Raw genomic sequence first — 6,784 nt, 5'->3', positions numbered from 1 at the left:
TTCAAAAGCATTACGTAGATGATTAAATAATGATAATCTAAAATATATTGTTTACACACGACCATTACATAATGGTTTACAATAGAAATATATTACATCGACATATGTTTCTTAAATGCAGTTTTTACACAATATCCTACAAACATGGACTCCAAATCTTGTCCTTATTTTAGTATGCAATAGCGGAAGCTCTTAGTATTCACCAGAGAATAAACACGCTTTAAACGTCAAAAAAAATGTTGGTGAGTTATAGGTTTAACCTATATATATCAAATCGTAACAATAGACCACAAAATTTTATATTTCAATATACATCCCATACATAGAGATAAAAATCATTCATATGGTGAACACCTGGTAACCGACATTAAAAAGATACATATATAAGAATATCCCCATCATTTCGGGACACCCTTCGGATATGATATAAATTTCGAAGTACTAAAGCATCCGATACTTTGGATGGGGTTTGTTAGGCCCAATAGATCTATCTTTAGGATTCGCGTCAATTAGGGTGTGTGTTCCCTAATTCCTAGATTACCAGACTTAATAAAAATGGGCATATTCGATTACGATAATTCAACCATAGAATGTAGTTTCACGTACTTGTGTCTATTTTGTAAATCATTTATAAAACCTGCATGTATTCTCATCCCAAAAATATTATATTTTAAAAGTGGGACTATAACTCACTTTCACAGATATTTCCTTCCTCGAAAATAAGACTTGGCCATGGATTGATTCACGAACCTATACAAATATGTACATATATATCAAAGTATGATCAAAATATAATTACAACAATTTTTATTATGTTTTAAAGATTTGAGTGTATTAAGTCAGCTGTCCTCGTTAATAACCTACAACTAGTTGTCCACAGGTAAATGTACAGAAATAAATCGATATATATTATCTTGAATCAATCCACGACCCAGTGTATACACGTCTCAGGCTAGATCACAACTCAAAGTATATATATTTTTGGAATCAACCTCAACCCTGTATAGCTAACTCCAACATTACTGCATATAGAGTGTGGTTGTTCCAAATAATATATATACATGGGTCGATATGATATGTCAAAATATTTGCATACATGTCTATGGTATCCCAAGATTACATAATATATTAGAATACATGTATAATACAATATAAGTTAGCTAGGATATGATTTGTATAGATTTGTTAAACATTTCCCGTAGCTAAAAAGATCAAAAAATATCCAATCTTGTTTTACCCATAACTTCTTCGTTTTAAATCCGTTTTGAGTGAATCCAATTGCTATGGTTTCATATTGAACTTAAGTTTATGAATCTATAAAGAAAAGGTATAAGTTTGTGGTCAGAATTACAGGTTACAAGTCGTTTTTGTAAAGGTAGTCATTTCAGTCGAAAGAACGACGTCTAGATGACCATTTTGGAAAACATACTTCCACTTTGAGTTTAACCATGATTTCTGGATATAGTTTCATGTTCATAAGAAAAATTATTTTCCCAGAAGAACAACTTTTAAATCAAAATTTATCATAGTTTTTAATTAACTAACCCAAAACTGCCCGCGGTGTTACTACAACGGCGTATATCCGGTTTTTACGGTGTTTTTCATGTTTTCCGGTTTTAAATCATTAAGTTAGCATATCATATAGATATAGAAAATGTGTTTAGTTGATTTTAAAAGTCAAGTTAGAAGGATTAACTTTTGTTTGCGAACAAGTTTAGAATTAACTAAACTATGTTCTAGTGATTTCAAGTTTAAACCTTCGAATAAGATAGCTTTATATGTATGAATCGAATGATGTTATGAACATCATTACTACCTTAAGTTTTCTGGATAAAACTACTAGAAATGAGAAAAATGGATCTAGCTTCAAAGGATCCTTGGATGGCTTGAAAGTTCTTGAAGCAGAATCTTGACACGAAAACAAGTTCAAGTAAGATTTCCACTCGAAATAAGATTGTTATAGTTATAGAAATTGAATTAAAGTTTGAATATGAGTATTACCTTGTATTATAAAGATATCTTACTGTAAATAAGAAAGATTTCTTGAAGTTGGATGATCACTTTACAAGATTGGAAGTAAGCTAGCAAACTTGGAAGTATTCTTGATTTTATGAAACTAGAACTTATAGAATTTATGAAGAACACTTAGAACTTGAAGATAGAACTTGAGAGAGATCATTTAGATGAAGAAAATTGAAGAATGAAAGTTTTTGTAGGTGGTTTTGGTCATTGGTATATGGATTAGATATAAAGGATGTGTAATTTTGTTTTCATGTAAATAAGTCATGAATGATTACTCATATTTTTGTAATTTTATGAGATATTTCATGCTAGTTGCCAAATGATGGTTCCCACATGTGTTAAGTGACTCACTTGGGCTGCTAAGAGCTGATAATTGGAGTATATATACCAATAGTACATACATCTAAAAGCTGTGTATTGTACAAGTACGAATACAGGTGCATACGAGTATAATTGTTGATGAAACTGAACGAGGATGTAATTGTAAGAATTTTGGTTAAGTAGAAGTATTTTAATAAGTGTCTTGAAGTCTTTCAAAAGTGTATGAATACATATTAAAACACTACATGTATATACATTTTAACTGAGTCGTTAAGTCATCGTTAGTCGTTACATGTAAATGTTGATTTGAAACCTTTAAGTTAACGATCTTGTTAAATGTTGTTAATCCAATGTTTATTATATCTAATGAGATGTTAAATTATTATATTATCATGATATTATGATATATTAATAAATCTTAATATGATATATATACATTTATATGTCGTTACAACGATAATCGTTACATATATGTCTCGTTTCGAAATCATTAAGTTAGTAGTCTTGTTTTTACATATGTAGTTCATTGTTAACACACTTAATGATATATTTAAATATCATTTTATCATGTTAAATAAAGTGTATCAACATCTTAATATGATACATCTGTATTTAGTAGACGTTATCATAACGATAATCGTTATATATATCATTTCGAGTTTCTTAACTTAGTAATCTCATTTCTTATGTATATCACACATTGTTAATATACTTAGTGAGATAATTACTCATCATAATCTCATGTCAACCATATATATATGTCTATATATACCACAACATGTAGTTTTTACAAATTTGTAAAATTCGTGAATCGCCGGTCAACTTAGGTGATCAATTCTCTATATGAAACTTATTTCATTTAATCAAGTCTTAACAAGTTTGATTGCTTAACATGTTGGAAACATTTAGTCATGTAAATATCAATCTCAATTAATATATATAAACATGGAAAAGTTCGGGTCACTACAGTACCTACCCGTTAAATAAATTTCGTCCCGAAATTTTAAGCTGTTGAAGGTGTTGACGAATCTTCTGGAAATAGATGCGGGTATTTCTTCTTCATCTGATCTTCATGCTCCCAGGTGAACTCGGGTCCTCTACGAGCATTTCATTGAACCTTAACAACCGGTATCTTGTTTTGCTTAAGTCTTTTAATCTCACGATCCATTATTTTGACGGGTTCTTCAATGAATTGAAGTTTTTCATTGATTTGGATTTCGTCCAATGAAATAGTGAGATCTTCTTTAGCAAAACATTTCTTCAAATTCAAGACGTGGAAAGTGTTATGTACAGCCGCGAGTTATTGAGGTAGCTCCAGTTAGTAAGCTATTGGTCTGACACGATCTATAATCTTGAATGGTACAATGTACCTTGGATTTAGTTTCCCCCGTTTACCAAATCGAACAAAGCCTTTCCAAGGTGAAACCTTAAGCATGACCATTTCTCCAATTTCAAACTCTATATATTTTCTTTTACTGTCCGCGTAGCTCTTTTGTTGACTCTGGGCGATTTTCAATCGTTGTTGAATTTGGATGATTTTCTCGATAGTTTCTTGTATTATCTCTGGACCCGTAATCTGTCTATCCCCCACTTCATTCCAACAAATTGGAGACCTGCACTTTCTACCATAAAGTGCCTCAAACGGCGCCATCTCAATACTAGAATGATAACTGTTGTTGTAGAAAAATTCTGCTAACGGTAGGTGTCGATCCCAACTGTTTCCGAAATCAATAACACATGCTCGTAGCATGTCTTCAAGCGTTTGTATTGTCCTTTTGCTCTGCCCATCAGTTAGTGGATGATAGGCAGTACTCATGTCTAGACGAGTCCCCAATGCTTGTTGCAACATCTGCCAGAACCTTGAAACAAATCTACCATCTCTATCAGAGATAATAGAGACGGGTATTCCATGTCTGGAGACAACCTCCTTCAAATACAATCGCGCCAACTTCTCCATTTTTTCATCTTCTCTCATTGGCAGGAAGTGTGCTGACTTGGTGAGATGATCAACTATTACCCAAATAGTATCATAACCACTTGCAGTCCTTGGCAATTTAGTAATGAAATCCATGGTAATGTTTTTCCATTTCCATTCCGGGATTTCAGGTTGTTGTAGTAGACCTGATGGTTTCTGATGTTCAGCTTTGACCTTAGAACACGTCAAACATTCGCCTACATATTTAGCAATATCGGCTTTCATACCCGGCCACCAAAATTGTTTCTTGAGATCTTTATACATCTTCCCTGCTCTGGGACGTATTGAATATCTGGTTTTATGTGCTTCTTTAAGTACCATTTCTCTCACATCTCCAAACCTTGGTACCCAAATTCTATCAGCCCTATATCGGGTTCCGTCTTCCCGAATATTAATATGTTTCTCTGATCCTTTGGGTATCTCATTCTTCAACTTTCCTTCTTTTACAACCCCTATTGCGCCTCCTTTATTTGAGTAGTAAGGTTAGTACGAATAATTATATTCATAGCTTTTACCCGTATAGGTTCTCTGTCCTTTCTACTCAAAGCGTCGACTACCACATTCGCCTTCCCCGGGTGGTATCGAATCTTAAAATCATAATCATTCAACAGTTCAATCCACCTGCGTTGTCTCATATTCAGTTGCTTCTGATTAAATATATGTTGGAGACTTTTGTGGTCGGTATATATAATACTTTTGACTCCATATAAATAATGCCTTCAAGTCTTTAATGCAAAAACAACAGCACCCAATTCCAAATCGTGAGTTGTATAATTTTGCTCGTGAATCTTCAATTGTCTAGACGCATAAGCAATCACCTTCGTTCGTTGCATTAATACACAATCGAGACCTTGCTTTGATGCGTCACAATAAATCACAAAATCATCATTCCCTTCACGCAATGACAATATAGGTGCCGTAGTTAGCTTTTTCTTCAATAACTGAAACGCCTTCTCTTGTTCAACCTTCCATTCAAATTTCTTCCCTTTATGCGTTAATGCAGTCAAGGGTTTTGCTATTTTGGAGAAATCTTGGATGAATCTTCTGTAGTAACCAGCCAATCCTAAAAATTGACGTATATGCTTTGGAGTTTTTGGGGTTTCCTACTTTTTAACGGTTTCGATCTTTGCCGGGTCCACCTGGATACCTTCTTTGTTCACTATGTGACCGAGGAATTGAACTTCTTCCAACCAAAATGCACACTTTGAAAACTTAGCGTACAGTTTTTCTTTCATCAATACTTCTAGCACTTTTCTCAAATGTTCTTTGTGCTCTTGTTCATTCTTTGAGTAAATAAGTATGTCATCGATGAAAACAATGACAAACTTGTCAAAATATTGCCCACACACTCGGTTCATAAGGTCCATGAACACAGCTGGTGCATTAGTCAATCCAAATGGCATAACCATAAACTCGTAATGACCATAACGCGTCCTAAAAGCAGTTTTTGGAATATCATCTTCCTTTACTCCCATTTGATGATATCCAGAACATAAATCGATTTTCAAATAAACCGACGAGCCTTGTAGTTGATCAAATAAGTCGTCAATTCTCGGCAGTGGATAACGGTTTTTGATGGTAAGTTTATTCAACTCTCTGTAGTCAATACACAACCTAAATGTACCATCCTTCTTCTTGACAAATAAAGCAGGAGCTCCCCATGGTGATGTGTTTGGTCGAATAAAACCACGTTCTAATAGTTCTTGCAGTTGGCTTTGCAGTTCTTTCATCTCGCTGGGTGCGAGTCTGTAAGGAGCACGAGCTATTGGTGCAGCTCCTGGTACAAGATCTATTTGAAATTCAACAGATCGATGTGGAGGTAGTCCTGGTAATTCTTTCGGAAATACATCGGAAAATTCTTTTGCGACGGGAACATTGTTGATGCTCTTTTCTTCAGTTTGTACTTTCTCGACGTGTGCTAGAACAGTATAGCAACCTTTTCTTATTAGTTTTTGTGCCTTCAAATTACTAATAAGATGTAGCTTCGTGTTGCCCTTTTCTCCATACACCATTAAGGGTTCTCCTTCTTCTCGTACAATACGAATTGCATTTTTGTAACATACGATCTCTGCTTTCATCTCCTTCAGCCAATCCATGCCAACTATTACATCAAAACTCCTTAACTCTACTGGTATCAAATCAATCTTAAATATTTCGCTACCCAGTTTAATTTCTCGATTCCGGCATATATAATCTGCTGAAATTAATTTACCGTTTGCTAATTTGAGTAAAAATTTACTATCCAACGGCATCAATGGACAACTTAATTTAGCACAAAAATCTCTACTCATATAGCTTCTATCCGCACCCGAATCAAATAAAACGTAAGCAGATTTATTGTCAATAAGAAACGTACCCGTAACAAGCTCTGGGTCTTCCTGTTCCTCTGCCGCATTAATATTGAAAACTCTGCCGCGGCCTTGTCCATTCGTGTTCTCCTGGTTTGGGCAATTTCTAATAATGTGG

Source organism: Rutidosis leptorrhynchoides, chromosome 7, assembly GCF_046630445.1.
Source record: "Rutidosis leptorrhynchoides isolate AG116_Rl617_1_P2 chromosome 7, CSIRO_AGI_Rlap_v1, whole genome shotgun sequence".
Lineage (NCBI taxonomy): Eukaryota > Viridiplantae > Streptophyta > Magnoliopsida > Asterales > Asteraceae > Rutidosis > Rutidosis leptorrhynchoides.
This window is presented reverse-complemented; position numbering follows the sequence as displayed.